This window comes from Dipodomys spectabilis, unplaced genomic scaffold (assembly GCF_019054845.1).
Source record: "Dipodomys spectabilis isolate Male_0828 unplaced genomic scaffold, ASM1905484v1 ptg000300l, whole genome shotgun sequence".
NCBI lineage: Eukaryota > Metazoa > Chordata > Mammalia > Rodentia > Heteromyidae > Dipodomys > Dipodomys spectabilis.
Window position 1 is genome coordinate 1,082,570 of NW_024870977.1, and position 24,338 is coordinate 1,106,907.

Here is a 24,338-nt window from a genome sequence, read left to right on the forward strand (position 1 = left end):
TGTCACCAGTCTGGATTTGTGCGTGTGTAGAAGTGGGTTGCAACAAAGATGGTCAGACCCTTTGGTAACTTTTCCTGCTATCTTTGTGGGGGGTGCATGGGCTTCACGGCTGAGCTCTAGGGGCCTGGAAGGGTAAGGTGCTTGAAGGGGACTCATCACAATTAAATTACAAGACCAAGGGATTTGTGTGCCCTGGAGCTGTGGTAGAGTGATAACCTTGATGGAAAAAAAAAAGCTCATTAATAATTCCCTAGCCCTGAGTTTAAGCCACCTGTACTGTCAAAAACAAAACAAAACAAAACAGTAAATGCAAAATAAAAACACACACTTGGAATATATAATTGCTCCTTCCATACAGATACCTGACAATAGTCCCTAATTCATGCATTTTGCCTATATTAGGATACTGTGTTGAAAAAAATGTTTTGTTCATTAGATCACTGCAGTTAATGCCAGGAATGTACTTAGATGTCAAGTGAAGATGAATTCTGGAAATTCAAAGATTCCAAGCTTTTGAGTAGTCACAGATAATCACAGGGAAGGCTAGTCTAAGTGAGATTTGGAAATCTTTTTGGTCAGTCATGGCACCAAAAAGGCAGAGGCTAATTAAAAGTGATAGAAGAGAAGGAATAACTCCAGATGGAAGGAATAAATGATAGTAACTAACATATACCAGAAACTGTTCTAGGGAAATATTCTTGGTTATTGAAGAACTAGTTATCAACTAGGCTCATTCCTCATTGCCTTTAACATTCTAAATCTCTTTGGCTAGTTCTTAATATCTGTGTGATAAATGTATCTCCTTCTATGCTGTTCTTTCATACCTGATCTCCTTTGCTTTCTAAAAATCTCAGTCTTTCTATATTACTCTATGAATATTGCCTAATACTAAATAACACCTACACAGATGGCAGAGGATACTAATGTAAGAGTCCCATAGCTCATGAGTCATTAATATAACAACATGGAAAAATGAGGACATATTTATTCCTACCCCAATTTTTCTTAAAAGCTGCAATGTCATCATTTGGTTCAAAGTTCCATTCTTTGTCTACATAGTATCATTAAGTACACATAAATGCAAATATGAGCCAGGTGCTGGTAACTCAAACCTATAATCCTAACTGCTCAGAAGGATGAGACCAGAGTTCAAAGCAAGCCTTGTCAGGAAAGTCCATGAGACCCTTATCTTCAATTAATCACAGGAAACCCGGAAGTGGTGCTGTAGCTAAAGTGGTAGAGTGCTCAACTTGAGATGAAGAGGTGAGGGACAGCGCACAGGATCAGAGTGCAAGCACCAGCGCACAGGATCAGAGTGCAAGCACCATGACCAACAAAAAAAGTGCAAATATGACTTTCAGTTTCCCCAAAAGGAATGACACGGTCAATAGTAATCTTTCCAAGCATAAAAAATAATTCCAAAATGATTCAGTGCACCTTCTTTTGCTGAGTTAAGTTATGGTTTCTTTGCTGGGCATATTCTCTTTTTTAAAAAGTGTCAAATATTAGCTTTATAATAAGCTTCATCTAATATTTATTTTTTCAAAAGAGAAGCCCATATTGTTGATATCACTTGGCTTTCTTACTATCTACGTTTAAAGCCAACCCAGTCAGGAAAGTCTGTCAAAATCTTATCTGTAAATAAACAGTAGAAAAGCCTAAAGTGGAGTTTTGGCTCAAGCAGTAGAGCACTAGCTTTGAGGATAGGTGGGCAAGAAAGACAACTGTTCAGGGACAGGGTCCAGCCTCTGGGTTCAAGCCCCAGAACCAGGACAATCTAAACAAACAAGCAAACAAAAACAACCCCCAGATAGTTCTTTGGGACTCTCCTTAAAGGAGTACTGGTCTGAAAAGAGGCTGCTTGTGCTGATCATACAGTATCCTGCTTTTTTGGAATCCTTATTGCTATGGAGAACTCAGGACCAGACTAAGGGAATTGATAACTGACTCCTGCAAAAAGAGAATCATCTCAGGGGTGAAATAAGACACTTTTAAACCTCCATGTCTTTGTTTCTTTGCAGTAGAACAATTTTAAAACAATGTTATTAGGAGCCGGTAATGTGGTTAAGTGGTAGAGTGCTTGCCTTGCATGCATGAGGCCCTGATTTCTCAGTACCACACAAACAGAAAAAGTCAGAAATGGTGCCGTGGTTCAAGTGGTAGAGCACTGTCCTTGAGCAGAAGAGCTGAAGGAGAGGCCCAGAGTTTAGGCCCCATGATTGGCAAAAAAATACAAACTAACTAAAACACAGCAACATTAATTCCTTTTATTCTATGCTGGCCTTCACATGGCATATTATTATCTTTTGTAATACTGTCAACTAGAAGTTTACAGACAAGTTTATATGAATAAAAAACACACTGGATAAAGTAAGGGACAGAGTTTCATTCAAGCCTTGGGATTCTTTTCTTGTACAGTGAAAAGGAAAGCACAATTTAATTTGAACTTTATCATTCCTCTATGTTCAATTCCTCTCCTGGGATCAGTTTCTACAAAGTCCAGTAAGAATCGTTGGTGCTTCTTGAGGTCTAATGAATGTTTTCTGGCTTCATTGAAATAACACAAGGACACTTTTGGACATAAGGTAACAGGTGTTTCAGAGAAAACTTAGTAAAGATAAAATATAAAATTTATATTGCTTATAAATACTTTGTCCATGAGTACATTTAGTTCAAACTTCATAATTGCTCTGCAAATTAAGCCAAATTTTAAATGGGAAGAAGTTCCTCAGATCATTCTTTTTGTGAGTGTATGTGCTGTGCATTATTTCCCTACTGCACATGAGTTAACAGTAAGCGAAACATTTGCAATAATAGGAGAAAGAGAAGTTCTGTGTTTAAGTATAAGGGTTCAATACAATATAGAAGACTACAAATAAGACAACATCGAAACAATAAAGCCAAGTCAAGTATGTAGATTTATGGGAGTGTTCCTAAGTGGAACATGAAGTATGAGGCCTTTACCGTTCTAAATCATGCTTGCTAATGGCACAAATTTTAAAAAAGTAGAATGGAAGAATAATTCTGGTTCCAATGCAAGTCAGATATAAGGGCATGGACTTAACTGGAAAAAAAAAGTCCATTTTGAGAGAGCAGGGATTTTACTAGCAGTGAACTAGTGGCTAAGATCACATTTCTTTTTCTTTCCTTTACTTGCATTTTGTTGTTGTTGGTCTTGGCACTTGAACTCTGGGCCTGGGCGTTGTCCCTCTGCTATTCAGCTCAAGGCTACAGCTCTACCACTTGAGCCACAGTGCCACTTCTAGTTCTCTTGTAGTTATTTGGAGAAAAGAATCTCTGGGACTTTCCTACCTGGGCTGGATTTTAACCCCAATCCCCAGATCTCTCCACCACCCGACTTAAGATCACATTTCTAACAGTGTCCACCCAGCATATACAATGTGTATTTTCATCTAACTTTATATGAATTTTTGAGTTAAAAATCTGGGCTACAGCTTAGACTTTTCACTCACAAAAATGTTTGTAGTTTAAAAGTTGATACTTCTGCAGAAATAAAACCTAAGAATGTAAAGGATTCTGGGAAGTACAGTTTGCATGCATCCTGGGCAGAACAGTCTTTGCCACACTACCAGCCAAAACCTGGATTGGAAGAATGTCTAAGGTGATGGAATACCAGTCATGAGCAAGATTGATGAATAAGAGCTTGAGGCTTTTGCATACATACATACAAACATACACATACACACAGAGGCACTTATATGTGCATAAACAAATACACAAATGAAACAACTCTTAGAATACGTAGAAAAGTTTTTAAAAAGCAAGAGAAAATATGTCCTGAGTAAGAATTAAGAGATAAATTTTAATATTAGAAAGTACTCAAGTGAACTTTTTTCAAAAAAGTTTGAGACTATTACATAGGTAGGGACGAGAGATAGTAAGAGAGTCAAGTAACTATTATTAAAGGGATCGAATGAATCAGAGATCCCAGCAGATGCATCTGAAAATGATCATATCCTGTGTCAAGTGTTAGAAGATCTTTGAAAATAGTACATAAACACTCTGAGCAGTCAGTCTAGTGGATAATATCATTGGAGAAGTTCAGAATTGCTAGTCTATGTCTAGATTAAATAAACCAACAAACCAAGGCAGGGCAATGTGATATAAGCCTGGAATTCTAGCACTCAAACTAAGACAGGAGATTAGAGAGTGGAATGAAATAGTGATACCTTCCCTGGACCAGGTAGTATAATTTTGTCTAATAAAACAAACCAAACAACAAGAAAGAAATACACAGTTGCATGTTTGGGCTAATTTTGTCATTATGTTTTGAGAAGTCAAATTTCCTATTGAAATGCAACTCGTATATAATCTTCAGTTGGGTTTTAAGTGCTCTCTTCATTACAGAACATTCCTAGATTCAAAATGGCTTATGATTCCCACCCAAAATTTGTAAAAAAAAAAAAGTAAGTAAGCATCATTCTGTTGGATTCCAAAGAAATGAGGAAGGATTCCAAAATCTTAAGCCTAGAGAAATAGCAAAGTTCATCTAATGCAGGACTATGTAGATCTTGCTAAATTAGAATTTAGAGTTAACATAAATATTTTAGTATTGTTTGTAATTTCATATTTTATAGGATACTACAAAATTTTTATAAGTAGGGGGTTTAATTGACAAATTCACAAATGATTCTGGCATTCTATTTGCCTATAATATGCTTTCAATAGAGTTATAATTAGATCTTAGTTAATAGATAATTCCAACAGTTCATGTATAAAATGATAAAGTAAATAATCTAGACAGAATTGCCAAAAAATCGATATTAACTTATAAATATAGAAAAATTGCAATTTTTGAGGGTTTTGTATGACATTGTATGAAGAGAATAATTGTGTGACATCTTCTTTCTTCTACCTATATGTAATACAGGAAGCAATTTCCTTAATTACGTGCCTCTGTATACAATGAGGAAAATGCTACATTTGGGGCTTGTTTTTGTTTTATTGGTTTGTCCTAGGGCTTGAAAACTGGGCCTGGAAATTGTCTTTGAGCCTGTTTATGCTCAAGGCTCATGCGCTACCACTCCAATCTCAGTGCCATTTGTGTCTGACTTTTTCTGAGTTTATTGGAGATTTGAACCACAATCTTACGACCTTAGCATCCTGAATATCTGTGATAGTTTAAAAAGAGTATAAATATAAATAACATTTTCAAGTGTTCTGATCTCAAGAATCTCACTGGGGGAAAAATGATGCAACCCAGTTTATTGTAGTATTCTTTCCAGATCAAGGAGAGCATCACATTATCAGAGGTGTAGTATTTATTCACAATAGAGATAAGATATTCATGATGTGAATTAAGGGAATTTTAAAGTGCCCTTTACAAGTTGGAAACTACTGGACTAAGATGACTTTATGCTTCATAATTTTATCCTCTACCAGAATGTGGCTATTTTTCTGTTGACTTCTCATTCTGTAACACTCCATTGTAAACTGCATCTATTGCAAAATTAGATAACATGCAAACAGGTACTGTTTTGAATCTCTCAGGTTTGGAATGTTTAGAATTTGAAAATGAGTAGTTATTAGTCATAGGAATTTTGAGGAACACATATATTCTGTCCTCTTAACAACTTATTTACTTTTAAAAGTTATGGGTTTCCATAGAATTAAACTGTTTTCAGTTTTAGTATGAAAAAGTACTAAGTTTATTCTTTTCTCAAAATATTCGCGTTTATTGTGAAAATATTGTCTAGTTGGATAACATCAATTTGATGACTCTCTGATAAAAAAGCAGTAATCAATTCAAATTAGATGCCAAATAGTATTGATTTTAAAAAAGTTACTACATAAAATAAAGGATAATATTTACTATAACAATACAGTGAATGTATATTTTATGCAGCTTATATTTTAATTTAATTTTTATTGTTAAATTGATGTACAATGGGGTTACAGTAATTGTAAGGTAGTAAATACATAACTTTTCACACTTGTTACCCCCTCTTTCATTTTTCTCACAGTTTTCTTTCACCTCAATACTCCTCACAAGTTGTAATGTACATTTCCAACATATTGTCTTGTGTGTATTGATATTGCATTGGCTTATCCTTTGTCTCGCCGTTTTGTTGTTCCTCTTCACTTCCCTAATTAAGGTAAATGTATACACAATACACAGGGTACCAAAATCAAATACAGCTGAGGACAAACCATAGGGAGAAAACCCCAAAGAAAATAGAAATCACATTAAAAACAACTGCAAAAAAATCTCTGTTTCCATATCTGGAGTTCATTTTGCTCAGCATCAGCTTCTATGTTCATATATACATATAAAGCCACTGGAAAATAATAGTTGCCTGGACACTATATCATGTAAACAACATGTTACTGTTTTTGATGGTAAAGGTTGAATTAGGATTGGGGAAAACGTGATTCTGATAAAGGAATTTCAAAAGAGTTTAAAAATTATGACAGATATCTTTTAATTGTTCAAACTTTTTAACAACTTAGACTATTAAGAAAATTGCATGGGAAAAATAGACTTTCATGCAAAGAAAGCTATGGAAACTTAGTTGAGAGGGAGCAATGTGGGTAAAGATAGCTCATTTTCACACTAAACATACAAACTTCAGAAACCTTACTGTAAATCCTGTAGGTTCCCTTGAGAATTGTCCTTACCCAGGAAATACACTCTCACTGTGTGAAATTCAAAGTTCTTAAAAAAAACTAAGACATCAAAATATGTGAATTGACCTTTAATTACCAAAATTATTCTTAGAAAAAGATAATTTGGTTAAAAATATTTAGGGAGAAAGTGCCCTCCAAAATAAAAGAATATATTGGGTTCACACTTTTCTGTTTGTAACACTTTCCACAATGTCTCTGCACGTGAAGCACTGAAACACAGAAAAAAATCTGATTGGATACTCCAATGATTACACATTTCGAAGTAGCTCACAAAAAATAATATCCTTATCAACATGAGGTAGTGAAGAATTCTCTTATTGCATAAGCCAAAAAGTTTGGGATCAGAAAAGAATTGAGAAAATTGAAAGGGTAAGAATACAATGTTCTTAGAAGCCCTATCCAAGCATATTGATATTAGCAGTGGAGGGAGGCCAAAATTTTTTATATAAAGTCTCTTAATATTTTTGCTACCTAAAGTGATTTTCCAGAGCCTATTAGGCTCACTACAATGCAGAACAAATTTAATGAAGACAGGAAAATAAATTCTATGTCCAAATGAGGCAACTTAAAAGAGGTTTAAAAGAGAAACCATGAAGATGTAGCGGGGCGGGGAGGAGATCTTATAGTCTTTCAGCTTCACTGGGCTTGAAGCCAAGAAACTGTGCTTAATTGGAAATCAGGCAAGAGCTAAGAGGAGGACATAGAATTTTGACATAGAAACATTGTCCTTTGAAACAGACACTGTCACCCAAGGTATGGATCATTTAACTCTATTCTTTTCCATACATCTTGCTGAGCAAATGCAAGACCAAGAAAAAAATAATCTATTGAAATAATTTTGCAAAGAATAACTTCACTGATCCTGATATGGTATCTAAGGAGAGTCTTAAGAGAGAACATAAAAGTGAAGTAAACTACGGTTTCCTCTAAGCATCTTGTTAGCAAAATATTTGAGGTTCGAAGTGATCGAACCAAAAAGTAGTGGAGTACTTATTTTTGTGGCACTTCAGACACAAGAAGACTTTCAAGGTAAAAGAAAAAAAGTATAGCTAAATATTTGTGATCACAGCTTCTTGGAACGGTTTTTTGGAGACAAAGTTTTACATTAGAGTTTGTCGTCATTAACATAGACGTTGGGTTTTCGTGGCAACCAAATGCAAGGGTGAAGTTTAATGTACTCTCATGGATAAGTAAACAGCATGGCAGAAAAAATGCCAAATAATATTTAGTAAATTAGTTTGGCTAATTACTTTGCCAGAACAAAGAATGAAAGATATAATTCAAAATCACTTGACTTAAAAGTATGAAGAAAGAGTAGTGAAGAGAGATGAGAGAAAACAGAGGACTCTTCTGTCCCCAGTAGAGTAATGGGTTATTTATCTTGTTTCTTCCATTCTATCTTCACAAGCTATCAAGTGTGGCTGAGGACTGGAGTATCCATTGCATACAAAAAGAACTCACAGAAGAAAATATTTGCAGCAGATGTAGGTGATTCATAACCTTAGACAATCTATTTAAATCTGTTCAAAATTCTCTGCTACCCCAAACTGCCCTCTTTGAACAGCTTTATTTGTTTTTCCCAAGACTACCCTTCATTAACTATTTAAAATTTTGAGAGGTCATATTCATCCTCTCTAGAGAGTGCTGTTTGGTTGTGATTTTTGTGTGTTTTTGTTTTTTGTTGTGTTTTTTAACTAAATCTCAAAAGGTTGTGCAAGTGTATTACAATAAATATGTCCATCTAATTGTCCAATGTTCCTGGATCAGAGTGACTCCTTCTATCATTCTCAACCAACCCCTTCTCCAAGATTTATTTCAGATTTACCACTTCCTTTATCACATGTGTACATTGAGTATTCTAGCTGTACTTGCCCCTTGTTCCATTTTACATTCATTCTATGTCTTTACTATTATTCCTCTCTGATTTCAACTTCCTGATAGACATTCTGTTAAACTTAATATTTTGAAAGGTTTATATACATTCCATGGAGTTTCAATCCTGTATATACTTGTACTGATGTCAGCTTATATTTCCATAATTCATTCATCTGCAATAACAATTTGAAAGACTGGAGACGTGAAGCACTTTGATATGATTTTATTCTCATCCAGTTGGAAGATTAATCTTTAGTCAACAACAAAGTTAAAAAATGGCTTAGAATATATTCCTAACTAACAAATTCTATTAATGGCTTTGTAAAATGTTTGTGATTATTTTATTTTACATGGGATAATATTTTCTATATTATAAGTTTTGTAAAAAAGAAAAAAACTACGATTTCCTATTATACAAGAATATGGTAGAAATAAAAGACAGATTTTATGTTTTTCACATCTCTGATGAGTACCCATATTCATGACTTTAAGTCATATTTCTTACTATGTTAGACAGATAGGGAAAACATAAAACAACATATGATAAGGCAACTACTTGTGATTTTTTAATATTTACCTTATTAAGTGATGAAACTTAATTTATTAGCTAATGTTTGGGTTTGAATTATGGGAGGTTGTTCTGTTTGACACATTTCTGCAAGGAATCTACTGAACAGCACAAATGGTGGGTGGTACTATTTCTACACTTTAATGAGTGGTTGAACCTGTTTGGCATTAGTGCTGGGTAAATAAATCAACTCAATTGTAACTTGCACCCTAAACTTGAAAAATTTGTAATGTCACTATCGTCTACTTGTCAAATGTTATTTTGGTGAATGTGATTTTTAAAAGATTATAAGAAAAGGAAATTGCTTTCAGGAGATTAAATGTAGGTTATCATTGGTTTGAGAATGATAACTTTTTTTTTTTTTTTTTTTGTCGGTTGTGGGGCTTGAACTCTGGGCCTGGGCGCTGTCCCTCAGCTCTTCAGCTCAAGGCGAGTGCTCTACCACTTGAGCTACAGCCCCACTTCCGGTTTTCTGGTGGTTTATTGGAGATAGGAGTCTCTCGGTCTCTCCTGCCCGGGCTGGCTTTGAACCACGATCCTCAGATCTCAGCCTCCTGAGTAGCTAGGATTACAGGCGTGAGCCACCAGCGCCCGGCCAAGGATGATAACATTTTTATTCTACAAAACCAAGTTTTAATGAAGTACCAGTATTTTGAAGCATTAACGATCTTCTCAATTAATGTTTTTGTGAATTATATTTGACCTGTAAGTCAAGTTTTCCTAGCGTTGGTAGAACAATTATGGATCTATCGTTCTAGGATAGAACGATAGATCCATAATTGGACTACTTATGCTGGACTGAAATCATTTAATAATCATTAGAAGAGGGGTATTAAAAAGAATTTTGTGCCAGTTGTGATCTTGGTCACTCATATGGGCTGGTCATTTCTAAACAGAAAGTTTGAATTAGTGTACTTTCAGATTTTGTGATCTCATCTTTCATTTTAAGTTGCATTGCATTTCACAATTGATTACTGCTAATTCCAGTGTCATAAGGAATTGAGATGGATTTTCAATTACTTTCTTTTGGCATGTTTCATGAGCCTGCATGAGAAATCTTGCCCTTGTTATCTGATGAAGCAGATAACTGGGACATGGGATCCTAGGACCCGTGGGTCCTGTGGAAGAATGATACCTTTTACATATCATATCAGCAAAATTTGTGTATAATCAGTAGGAATGATTCAGAAATATGGAGAAAACATTTTGGAACCAGTGAGTTAAAACAATAAAGAGTGCAGCAGAGTAAAATCCCTTATAGATTAGAGGAAAACAATTTTTTTTACAATGTGAATTCAGAAGATCAAGAACACTTAGAACATACCAAAAGTTTATAACGAAGACATTGCATTGATAATTTCTATATTCTAATGTACATTATAAAACTTATTATTTATATTCCAATCTATTTATTGTAATAAATATCTATTTATTTGACAAATTATCAATTAATTCTAGTAAGTTTCACTGTGTGAAATAAAATATCAGCAAGTATAAATATACTATATAAATATATATAATATAAGAATAAGGCACATGTTTTGCAATGTTCTGCAGTGGTTAGGGTATCAAAGGCAACTGTGTTTTAAAGTATTATTCCATTGTTTCTACCTCAGTGTTTGGTAGAGTTGGACCTAAAGCTTTATCATTTGTAGCTTTACAGCCTAGAGACAAGAGGAAACACTGTGATTAAAAAACTACCAATTTAAGGCCTATTATCGAGGAGAAACATATAGACTTCTCTTGTAACTATGAAAATATTTCGTGAAAGAAAGGCAGTAGTGTAAATTCCTGCTTGGTTGGATGGTAGACTGACCAGGACATTAAGTAATCATGCATGTGAAAAATTTTTTCACCTTCTTGGCTTTAGCTACTTTTGAAATGTTAGGTATAAAAAAAATATATATTTTGATAAAATACCTTCTAGTCTAAATGATTCTGTCTTAACTGTTTATCTCTCTATGATCCCTTTTAACTAAGAATAGTTTTGTTCCAATAAGAAAATCTATGCTGTCAGGGTAAGATATTCTGGTTGGTCTGTTGCTACATGGAAGAAGAGTAAAGGGTCAGGTAGACATTTTTGCCAATAAGACCTCATTTAGGAATTTTTAAGCTGCAGAAGTTTAGAAGTGCTCTTAAGCAAGGCTTACTTTGAATCCATTAGCTCCACAAAGCTAACTCAGTTTATAAACAAATACTTGAAAAGCAATCACTTTTGGACCTAGCTATAAAGGCTTCAAAGTATGATCAAATTTAAGATGAAAAATACTTAAAATAGTCATTGACAAAAAATTGCAAATGTGAGCAATCGACCAAACAATATAAATTTTTTCCAATATACACAGAATTTTAGAGAAGTAAGATCAATAGCATTTTTAGGAACAATAAGGTTTCCTAGTTACAAACAGTCAACCAAGGATATATGCCTGTATAAAGAATGCATCATTAACTACTTAAATCTACAGGATACTACACGCTTCAGCAGGACGTTTACCCAAATTACAATATAGAAATTATCATGGCACTTGCACAAGGATGATATGAAAATTTGTGAAGTATTCCATATTTTTCATCCTTCAGATGCAAGATATGAGAAACAGTTATTAAAAATTGATTACAAAAATACAAGTCGTTATGTCGAAAAATGAACTTTACAACTTTGGTGCGTGTGGGGGGGTAGTGGCGAGGATTGAGTGGGGGGGCAGGGGAAGGATGGGAATGGATGGGAAGGGTAAACAAAGAGGAGGCTACAATGCTTGATAAGAAATGTACTCATTATCTTGCCCATGTAATTGTAACCCCACTGTAATGTATTTTCACAATAAAAATATTAAAAAATACAAATGTAACAATACATGTAATTCATTGAACTGAAAGTTATTTTGACATCAATGCATTAAATCCTCACCTTAGAAAGGCCTTTACATAGCATAATCTTTACAAATCTTTTGAAATTAGATAACATTGTCATTTTATCCCAAAGAAATAAAATACTATAAGGACCTAGGAAAAAAAGGAATCTTAAACTTGTTCTATATGGAATGCTATCTGAAATAACACATTTGTAATGAACCTATATATATATAATAAAACAATGTAGAATTCAAAGTATTACATCTAGGCGAGAATTAAATAGATTATGTACATTATACAAACAAAAAACAGATTATTTTAAAATATAATTTTTTCATTCAAGCACCAGAAATATTTTTAGTTTTTGTACTACTCATTCCAACAGATAAGTTAAAATGATTTCTGATTTAAATAATCACAAACCCTGCAGAAATCATTATAGATGTATACAAACAAATCTTGAATACATTTTGACATCAAAGTCAGGCAATTCACTTGAAAAATACGATGGAATCCATGAATTTTTAAAGTAAGATATTGCAGTTACTTTGTATTGTGAAAATATTTTGTATGGACACAAAGATGGATTGGCATTTTTGAAATTTAAGAAACTTAACCAAACCATTATGATTTAGGAGAACAATTTTTACAGCCTTCCACAACTTCAAAGAGGTAGTGATACATATTTATCCTTTTGGCAATATCAAATGCAGTTTCTTCCAAGTTCTTCAGACCTGGTTTCATATATGGTTCAATAGAAGGAGATCCAGCATATCTTTGCTATTTCTATTCCAAGCAGCAAGATGCAAGGGGGTCAAGAGGACTTTAGTTTGGGCATTGGTATCTGCATCATGGTGAACTAAGAAGGAAGCCACTCTGTTATTATTCCACATATCAGCACTGTGCAAGGGTGTCCAGCCATTCACAGTTATTGCATGAACATCTGCCTGGAGCCACCAACACATGGACAATGTCAAAGTGTCCACTTAGGCTTCCCGATGAAGAGAGGTATACTCATCATCATCCCTAGTATTCACATGAGTGTCCTTTTTGGAAAGTAGTCTCTGTACTGTAGTAAGCCAATTATTTTCAGCAGCCCACAGAAAAATTTGCTTGAATACTTCTCCATTTTTTTTACAAATGATATCATTCCTCACTTTTTCATCTTGTTCCTTGTCTTCATCAGAATTGCCTAACCAGAGACATTGAGTACCAGAGGGAATGAGGTGCACATGTATTCCCCAATAGTTCACGTTGGTTGAACTGGTCAGAAAAATCCAGTGAATTTTCTACATCTGTTATTTCACCATGATTTTTTTTTTCACTTTTTCCATTTTTACTATTCGAAATTATTCTAACTGGTGAGTAGGGAATTGATAGAGAGCAGAGGAAAGGTTTTCCTCCATATTCAAAGGTACTGACTGAAAATGAGGACCAGTGGTGTCTTCATGTGTAGCTTATTCTAGGAATGAGAAAATATGAAATAATGCCTTCTATGTAAATGATTTGGGAAATGGCAGAGCAGAAAGTGAAATGATGCAACCAAAAATATAAAAGCAAAATAAATTAGGATAATTATGGATCAGTCATATTATCTATGAGAACCAAGAAAGGGAGAGAGGAAGAGAGAGACAGATGTGCAATGACCTACCTAGCCACAAAATCCATGCCTCTGATCAATTTATAGAGCAAACAATTTTATTTTTAAAAGAGATGGAAATAGAATTTATGTATTTACTTGTAATTAGTAAATACATTTTTAATAGCCTACATAAAGAGACATAGCTTTGACCAAATTACAGACAAGAATCTAAATCCCTGATAATTCTAGTAACAGATCTGACTGGAATCAGTTGTATCACACTTTTCCTGTAGAGTGAAGGAATAGGTCCAGGCTAGGAAAGCAGCCAGAGAAGGCAGGCCGATTGTATCTGGGACAAAACTTTGTGGAAAATGGTATTGAGGATTACCTCTGAAAGTGTATTTACTGTATCTTTTGGAAGAATTCATCACTATTTTTCTGGGAGCAATCCCCTAGCCAATTTTCCAGAGTAAGCACATCCCTCCTTTCATCTCTATCACAACGTTTTGCAAGTCCTCAATAACACACTACCCCCTAGCTCAATAAGCTAAAACCACACTGTGCCCATATTCTTTCAATACATTTTTTTCATGATTGTACAAATAATTTAGTGAGAACCTTCTATGTACTTTTCTAATGTGGGAATGAATGTGGGAATGAGGGGCATGACAATAGAGTAAAAGTAAGAAAAATTCAATTTAATTAGCTATTATAATATTTAAAAACATTTTCAGCTCTAACTCATAGCCTCATTTACTATTATTTTAATCTTTATTTGATTACTTCATCAATCCCCTAAATACGTTAAATACAAAAGCAAAAATTGTGGTTTGATTTTGACACTCATGTGTGAGGATCCACAATATGGGCAAATAGATTGGAATTAATACCCATTATCCATTTTGTTAAATTAAGATGATTTTTCCAAACTGATTCTCGCAATTCATATTCCATTCAACAACAAGAAACATGTGACAATTCCTTTTGGTTTCCTCCTTAATAACTTTTGTTTCCATTTTATTTTACAACAAAGGTTGATTTTTCATAAATCTACTGTAGATACAAAGATACGTTAAAATACTTCTATTTGTATGCATTGATATATACATACACACATCTATTACACAGGTTGCAATGATAATTTATAAGTTCTGTAACTGTATGATTTACTAAATTATTTTAAAAATAGACAACTTATGCCTGGAATCCTGGTTACTCAGGAAGATGAGATCTGATGATCATGGTTTGAAGTCATCTTGGGCAAGAAAGTACATGAGCCTCCTATCTCCAAACAACGAACAGAAAATAAAATTGGAACTGTGGCTCAAAGTAGTACAGTGGTAGCCTTGAGAGAAAAAGCTCAGCGACAACACACAGGCTCTTAGTTCAAGAACTACAATCTAGCCAAAAAATCTAATTTACAGCTGTGTAAGTAGAATATTCCCATCACCCAAATGCACATCCATGCTCATTTGCAAGATAACTCTGTTATGTCTGGAGTACCACACAAAATTATAGCTTAAGTAGAAAGGATCACAACATGGGTTCACTCTATTTCTCTCATGGATTTTTTCTCCACTGAAATACTCAAATCTTACAATCATTCAAATTATTTGAAGTCATAGCTTTTTTCTTCAATACCCATAATAGAGTTTGCATTGAGTGTCTTGTGTCTCCTAAATGGGTGTACTTACCACTTTGTCATGCCCCCAGCCCTAAATTATTCTGTGATTATTTTTCAGATAGAATCTGGTGTCCTCCTTGTGTATGATCTTAGGCTCAGTCCACTTTATGTTATTCTTCCTGGAATTTAGAATAACAGGTACATGGCATTGTGTACAGATCTTTCTGTCTAGTCTGGGCTTTAACCACTGTCCTCACAACAGTACACTCCCATGTATTCAGGATTCTCAAAAGCTTATCATAGCTGATTTTTTAAAACAAATCTTTGCATTTCCTGCAGGTTTTTAAGTACTGAATTAATTTGTGTTTTCTTGTTTTTTTTTTTTTGTTTCATTTGAATGTATTTGTTGAGTTGTTCCAAACTTTCCCTTTTTTTTTTCACTCACGTTCTTACCTAAGTGCTGGGAAACCAATTCTTCTTTCTCAAGATAGTCAAGGTGAACTTTATTTATTCCAAAGCAATTTCAGTAATATTTAAACACCTTCATACCTCTGAATGTTATACGAATGCTAAGTGCTGAAAAGGGTCTTTTTTATTTTCACAGCAGTCTTTGGCATACACAGACAGATCATGAAATAGATGAAGATAATAAAACTATAGATGCTTGGCAGGAGGACAAAAACCTATTATTAATTGTTTGACAGAGACTTCCCTCTCGTGAAAGAAATACGCTGTTTGATGCAGGATTTCACAAAATCATATAGCTAGGAAGAACCTAAACAATCATATAATACTACAGAGTTGAGGGAGATGAATTGCCCTCCTGAATAATTTACTTTTGGGTCAAATAAAAGCAGGCTTGCAAAAAGAGAATAGACTTTAGAGAAATATGATCAGTTGCATGTAAATAGCTGCTTAGCTGATTTTGTTAATTTGTGAGCTAATACATGGCAATAAGGTACAACAAGGTAAAAAAATAAAGAAGGTCGCATTGGTGTGTTTGTGTGTTCACGCGCACGTGTGTATGCACACGCACATCGGCAGGTGCTCATGCATGTATTCATCATTCCTGAAGCTTGATAGTGCCTGGGCACTATGCCTAAGCTTCTATGCCCAAGGATAGTGGTCTACCACTCGAGCCACTGCTGCACTTCTGATTTTTTGCAGATATCACATGTATTTTCACGATTGGACTGGCTTTGAACAGTGGTCTTCAGATCTCAGGCTCTTGAGTAGCTAGCTAAGCTGATTCAGCCTCTGAGTAGCTAGTTAAAATTCTGACTGTCCTTTGTGCTTCACAGCTCTTTTATTCTTTTCCTGAGGTAATGACAAGCCTAACTCATATATATGTCTAGTTGCTTTAAAAATACTGTTACTGCTTGGCACCAGGGGCTCCCATTTCTACTCTTAACTACTTAGGAGGCTTGAGAACAGAACCCAAGCCAAAAGTTTAGTGGACTTCCTTCTCCATCTATAGCTGGGTGCACTGGATCATTTCCACCATCCTGCACTATCTAGAGGCTAAGATTGGAAATACTGCAGAATCCAGGCCAGCAAAGGTAGGCAGCTAGACAAATTGGTGTGCAACTCAGGTGCATGTTCTTGTGGAAAGGGAACCCCTGTTCTAAAATTAACCACTGATATGACACCAGCCTAGCAAGAACAATACTGCAAGTTGAAATCCCCACAATTACCCACAACCAAAATATGTAAATATATTATATTAACATCCCAAAACTTAGTACAATCTGTTCTTTGGTTTAATATCATCTTTATCTGATTATCATATGATGTGACAGAATAGTTTCTTCATTACTCTTAAGATATATTTTAAAAGACCTAGAAAACTCTTTCTCACTTATTAACTGCAAACGAATGGCAATTCATCTCATTTCTTACATATTTGACTAACACCATAAATTCATCTTATGATATTTATTAATACTAATATATTCTGATTTATTACTTTACTTTGTAACATTTATAAATTTTTTGCTTCTCTGCTGAAGTTTATGTATTTAAATAGTATCATCAAAGTATATTCCTTGGGTACTTAGGGCAGTTTTTTACAAAGTTTTTAACCAATGGCTTCTAAGAATTCTTAATTGGTATATTATTTAGTTTATTTTTAATTTCAATTTAATTTTATTGTAAAGGTAATGGACAAAGGGGTTACAGTTACATATGTAAGGTAATGAGTACATTTTTTAATGGAAAGAACATTGTTATCCCCTCCATCGATTTTCTTGTAAACTCAAAAAAGAAATACTGATGCTTTAGCTGTTGCTCTTGATCAATGTGTACTTTTGTTTTTTTGTTCATGCATTTTTATTATAAAATTGATATACAGAGGGTTTATAGTTACTTAAGTCAACTAAATAATGCACTTCATTTTATTTTCTAAATTTCAAATTTTGATCTTATTTTCTTTTGTTTCTTTAGAGTAATTCTTTTTTCAGAGTCGTAGGATTAGTTAATTTAATTTTGCATGAGTTTTACACATGTAAATTATTTAGACACATATATTTGCTTTTAAAATATTTAACATGTATAGTTAAAATTATTTTCTTAATTTTTATATGGTTGGTGAATTTAAATAAATTTAATTTCTTATAGTTCTAAACATATTTGTCCTTACTGTGTTTTCAAGAAGCACATACTTTATTAAGAAGGCTTCATTACGTGGTCACTTTTTGGAAATATTTGTACTTGAATTAAAAAAAATGTTTGAGTAGGGCATGGTGATTTGTGGCTTCCATTTTCTAGCTATGGTGGGAAGTGTAAGTAGGGTTTGTGATTCAGGAGAGGCTTTGAAATGATGAGACCTTATTATAAAAGTATCCAGAGTGAAATGATTAGAAATATAGCCATCTCTAGTGAGATATAGAGCACCTGGTTATCATATTCTAAATCTTGAGTTAAAATATCAGTAACATCAATCTTTTGTCAAAATAAAAGTATACATGTTTCAAAATGTTTATTATTTAAAACTTGTTTGCAAAGGTTCTCATGTCTTCTGTTTCTTTATTTTCAATTTAGTTGATCTATAAGAATCCAAGTATATTGTGACTATTTTATTTCTACTAAACTTTTAAATAGTATGAGCAATAATACGATTTCATATTAACATATTTTTACTATTTGTGATAATTTCCTGTGTTTAATATTGCCGGAGCCTGCAGGCAACGAAAGGGAATCCTGAATTAGGGGGCGAGGATGGAAAAATAAAGACATAAGACAAAGGATGGGGTCAGGAGGTCTGCAGCTCAAGACTACAGCACCGTTTATTTTTAACTGTCCTTATTATATACTATTAGAAGTCAAGAGGTAACATAAGGTCACCATAGTGCAGAAAAGCAAGGAAAATTTTAATAAAAACAAGGTGCAGATTGCAAGACAAGGTCAACTGATAGAAAGTAAAACAAACTCTACAGACATAGCAAAGCAAACCCCCGCACCTGGTGCTTTTCATGAAAGCCAGTTCCTTGTACGTGCCTTCAAGTGAGCACAAGGGTCAAGATGACCTTGGAGCTTTACTGTCGGCTCCCAAAATACTATGATGATATAAATATTCCAAATGTGTGTATGTTGTGTGTGTGTGTGTCTGCGTTAATGTGGGTTTTTTGTGTGTGTGCTTTGTCTGTACTTTGTAATGCTTGGGCGATTACACCATTGCTTCACACATGCTAGGCCAATGTTTTAACACTGAGCTATAGTGTCTAGTTATAATTCAAATAGAGTTTTAAATTATGACTTTTAAATTTTCATTTCCTATGACTTCAAAATCATATATGATGAAATGTGATCCATCTTCTATCCACATTAGCAATTTTATTGTTATTGTTATTTACAATATTTCTACTGCCTTTCCACTTCCAAACTCTTGCGTTTGTTATTGATAAAGGTTTTACTTTGCTTCTTTTCTCTCTTCATTCTTTTTTCATTTAGAGTTTACCTATTCTTTCTTTTATTTCTTTGGAAATTAATTATCATCTTCCTATTACAATTTCTTTACATTGTAACAGGTTTATACAATGCTTTATTTTCTACTTTATTTTCTATTTTTTCCATGTTATTTGACTCTCAGTCAAAACTATTAGGTGGATTAAAATGAAACTTGATTCAGGACACCTTATATTCCTCTTTCTCTTCTCTGAAGTGTTTCTGATTTTTGACACAGTACCAATGACACACCTATGTGGTCCATCATTCTATCCCCTCTCACTCTCCTCTGCTGTGCAGTGTTATCTAAATCTTAACTCATTCCTAAATTAATTTTAGAAAACAATATAGTCTTAGAGCAAACTAGCCTTGGAATAGATTTCTTGTTTTGAAATTCCAAAAGAATTGATAATCCTTTGCATTGGAAATCATTTAAAAATGTTTATCACTTATTATAATTCATATACCAAGCAAGAATAATTTGATCTAATCATTACAATAAAAGTCCAGTCCCAATATATTACCTATCATTATTCTTAATTCCTAATCATCACCTAAATATCTTAAACAATCTAAATAGTCATGTCTTTAACATAGACGTAAATATTCTATACTTTTACTTAACATTTTCCAGGGGAATGTATTCATGTTTCTAAGAAATGTTCACAGCAGTTAAAATTTGCTTTTGTGAAATTAATGTGATACATTTTGTTGCTGTTGTTGTTGTTTGCAAGACTTTGGCATTGTTCCCAAGGCTTTTTATGCTCAAGGCCAGCCCTCCACAACTTGAAGCACAGAGCTAATTCCTGTTTTTAGTGACTAATTGGAGATAAGACTCTAACAAGTACTTTTCTGTCTGGGCTAGTTTCGAACACAATTCTACGATCACAGCACCCAGAATTATAAGAGTGAGTCACTGGCACTTGGTTTGATGTATTATTTTAAATTTTAATTACGTTTTAAGATTTATTTTTCACTATAATGTACATCGTTCTACACAGAAATTTAGATATATGTACATATTTCTGATGACAAATAATCTCTAAAATGTATATCTTTCTGCACATAACATATATATATATATGTATATGTATATGTATTTCTGAAGACAGACTGCCTCTAAAATTTTTATGCTACTATTTTGACCTTCTTTCATTTCAAAGATATACAGTCTTTATCTAAAAGTTTCCGAGAATAAAGTAACTAATATTTGATTTGAAAGTAGAGTTTATTACTTTAAAGGAAATTTTAGATATACACACGATATTGTAGTAACATTTACAGAATATCACTTGAAAAATGTTCTGTTCAACCTCTTAAATATTTGTGTGCAGTGACGGAGAGAGAGGAACTTAATCCATACTGGTTAGGAATTTGCAATGCTTCAAAAATCTATTCCATAATTTGTTATAAGCACATAGTCAAGCTACCTGATATGGTTAGTTTTTTGGTTTCTTTATTTGCTCAAAATTTTAATATGGATGCATGCACAGTGGTAACATTCAAATTATTAATCCAAAGACAAATAATAGCAAAGTCATAGACACATATCAGACTTTCAATAATTAACACATATGATGCTAATAATAATTTTGATGAGGATGATGAGCACAGTGTAGCCTGATGATGACTTATTTTTATTTCTGCAAGAAAAAATTTGTGATTTTAAACCAACAAACTGAATTTGACTCTTTCCTTATTTGTAAGGTAAGGTGGAAAATGTAAGGACTCTTCACTTTTCTTTTTTCTTGCTCTAGAAGTCAACAAATATATTCTTCAATATTTCTGGTAGATTATATCCATTTACAGATGAGAAATGTAATGCCAACAGTCAATGTAGTGAGTAAATAATGATACTGGAATTTGTGTCTGAGATATTCACTCTGTGTGCTTACATGGAGCAGTAATTTGGTGATGGAGAGGAACAATATGAAAAGTCTATGGGGAAAAAGCATACTATGTAAGCGGTTGTTTTAGGACTAGGTGACCCATGATGAGTATTTGAAACAGGCCGGTTTCAGGGGCATAAAAAGGAGTACATGGAAATTATATTAGTGACATAAACATAAAATCTTGATTATTCATCTTATCTAATGGACAGAAGTAGGAGGGTAAGAAGAAATCTAAAGTGCTTCCATGTCTCTGGCTGGCAGCCATGTTAGTAATATTCTTGGTGATAAAGAATACAGGTGGAAATGATGGATTCAGAGGAAAACAACTCTCTGATAGTTCTAAAATTTATGTTAAACCGATGCATAGATAAGTCTTTTTAGACATCATTAAAATATCTAAGACCATTAATACGAAAAAGAATAATAAAATCGGGGGCATTATTAAACGGAAGAGTAAAAGGAAAGTTCTGACACAAATGTGAGCAATGTGAGCATCATAGTGGACAAGAATGGAAGAAAGAGATAAATAAGGAAACAAGAAAGTAATAAAAACAGATTTACAGAAGTAAAGGAGGGAATGAATTTTCAGGAAGATACTGAAGGAAATATGCTATTTGGATTTGAAAACTAAAAGGACATAGACAAGTTCAATAAGCACAGTGTTTTGGTGAAAATCAGATTAATAAAATTTTGAGATATGAACGTGAAGCCATAAAATTCTGGATCCATGAATTCCACAGATCCTCTTGATTTTAAATGTTGGGACCAAATGCTTTTATCCTGACCTTAGAAGAATTATACAGATATAATTATCATGATGAATCCTGTGAATATTTTTGAAGAGTTTGTTTAATCAGGTGATTATTGATTGAACTGCAGCACAGATAAGACTAATTTGTCTACAGTTTCAATGAGTGACCCATGTATCCACATCAGTTTGGGATTTTATTGAAATATCTTTAGATATGTTTGGATATTTTATCAACCTATTCATTATAAATGTAGGACAAGTAACACTGATGTTACTGATGTTACTGAACAGTCCTGAAATTGATTCTTCTTTAGAATAGAAAATGTCTGATTGACACATCATAACTGTCATATACTCTATTTAAATCTAGTTCTTGTTAGGGATATCTCCATGCTGAAATAACCCTGTCAATGAACATGCCACAAATTCTTATATAAGCAGTACTCTTATAAACTTTAAACGTTTATTGAATGGAAGAGTTCAGACATTACCCTCACCACTAGGATTAAATGACTAAAAAGATAAGACATTTTGTTTTAATGCCTTTCTTTCATTTTCTCATCCATATTTGCAAGTAGGGAAGGATTCTGATGTAACAATAATACAATGGTGATTTGTATTAACACAACATCTAGGATCTAGTGTTAATTCGTATACTTACTAATAAGCTCCAGTTTTTGTGGATATTTATATTTCTCCTGGGTAAACTAATGAGCTCCAAGAAAATGTCCCTAAGGAACCTTTCACTGGTTGTCTCAAAATGCTTTAAATTCTACGCCCTCTAATGTGGGCATAGGGTTATAATGTGGAACTTTTCTCCTCAAAGAGTGAGTACTACCCTATTGCTTAACATGTACAAAGTAGCTTCACATAGACTGGGCATGTGCAAACAAGAAGTGGTAGTTGAACAATGTTCTTAGCAGCTTTCACAGATTAAATGGAAATAGAGCAACTATGAACTCAAAAGGAATGTGCAAAAAAGACAAAGGCACAAAGTAGAATGTGCCAAGGAAATGCTGAAGTATAATTTCAAATAATCTGCTTAAGTGTGAGGGTGTGTTCAAAGCAACTTCAGAAAATTTAGTTTTATATCTTGGGAGAAAAACTGCTTTAAACTATTCTGGGATAATTGTACAAGTAGAAGCCCCTTTGTCTACCTCTAATCAGCCACAACATCATCAACTTAGGTACTATTTTCCAAGTGCAAAGTAAGAAAAAGAGGGCTCATCACATTTAGTGTTCAGGTTGAAATAACGGCAATCACATAACTTTTCTTATGTATTCATTTATTTTGGAACATTAAGGTAGGAAAAAGCCAAATAAACATTTTGCATGTACCTAAATTAAGTGCGACGTATTATATTGGTTTCTTTTTAACTTGGAAGTTATAGATTATGTCTTTATACTCTAATTTGGGACAATGATCTGCTGTCAGTTATTTTCTTCTCTTCCCCTTCTTTTGCCCTTCCACTTAATTATTATTTAAAGAGACATACCTGAGCTTGCATTTCTAAATTCTTCAAAATTATCTCAACTATTTCATACTTCTGGCAACCTCCTATATCTTTCTCAAGGGAATATTTTGAAACTACCATTTTTATCCTATATGATATTGGATATCTTCCTGCCTAATTCAGTGCAAGATATACATAGACTCATCCAAGTATCTCAACACTTGTGCCACCATAAAATCCTGCCTTACTTAGAAATCATGATTTTAGAATGTTTGGTGAAGTAGAATCTGTCATTTTTGAATGACCCTAAGTGATATTTGCATGCAATCATGTTTTAAACCAATATGCCACTCAGTTGATGAACGAATTGACAAAATGTGGTATACAAACACACACACACACACACACACACACACACACACACACACACACGGTGGAATTCTATGCTTCTAAGTAATAAGGAAATAGAAAGACTTGGAAATATCCTACTAATTAAAATAAGCAAGACACAAAGAGATTCCATGGTTTCCCTCATTTGTAATAAGTAGGAAATATCTAGAATAGTCCTAGCAGAAGAGCTGAATGTCTCAATAGTGATGTATATATGACCATATAAGATAATGCTGAGCATAATAAACTCCTAGATATGGATACAGAGGTTTTCCTTTGTAGGTATTGTTTTTTTTAAATTTTATTTTATTTTTTTTGTGAACATACTGCACAGAGGGGTTACAATTACATGGGCAGGATAATGCATACATTTCTTATCAAGCATTGCAGCCTCCTCCTTTGTTTACCCTTCACACCCCTTCCCTACCTCCCCCCTACCTCCCCACCACCCAATCCTCCCCCTTCACCCCCCCACCCCCCACCCCCGCACCAACGTTGTAAAGCTCGTTTTCGACATGACAACTTGCACTTCTCATTGTTGCAACACGTCCACCTGTATCCTTAAATGACTTGTTTTTCCCCATCTCCTCCACAAGTTATACTGACATCAAATATAGTAAAAGCAGGGGTTATACTGTGGGGGAGGGACATACAAAGCAACAAAGAGATAATCTTATAAATGCATTAGAAACAAATGCATGAAATAAAAAAAACATTAAAATACATATCTAAGGGTTCATTTTCCTAACATCACATTAT

General features: G+C 33.8%; 1 pseudogene; it reads left to right on the forward strand.

Annotated features, from left to right (window-relative positions):
- The first annotated feature begins 11,566 nt into the window (after positions 1–11,566).
- On the forward strand, positions 11,567–11,661 carry LOC122127420 (annotated as a pseudogene).
- The last annotated feature ends 12,677 nt before the right edge of the window (positions 11,662–24,338 follow it).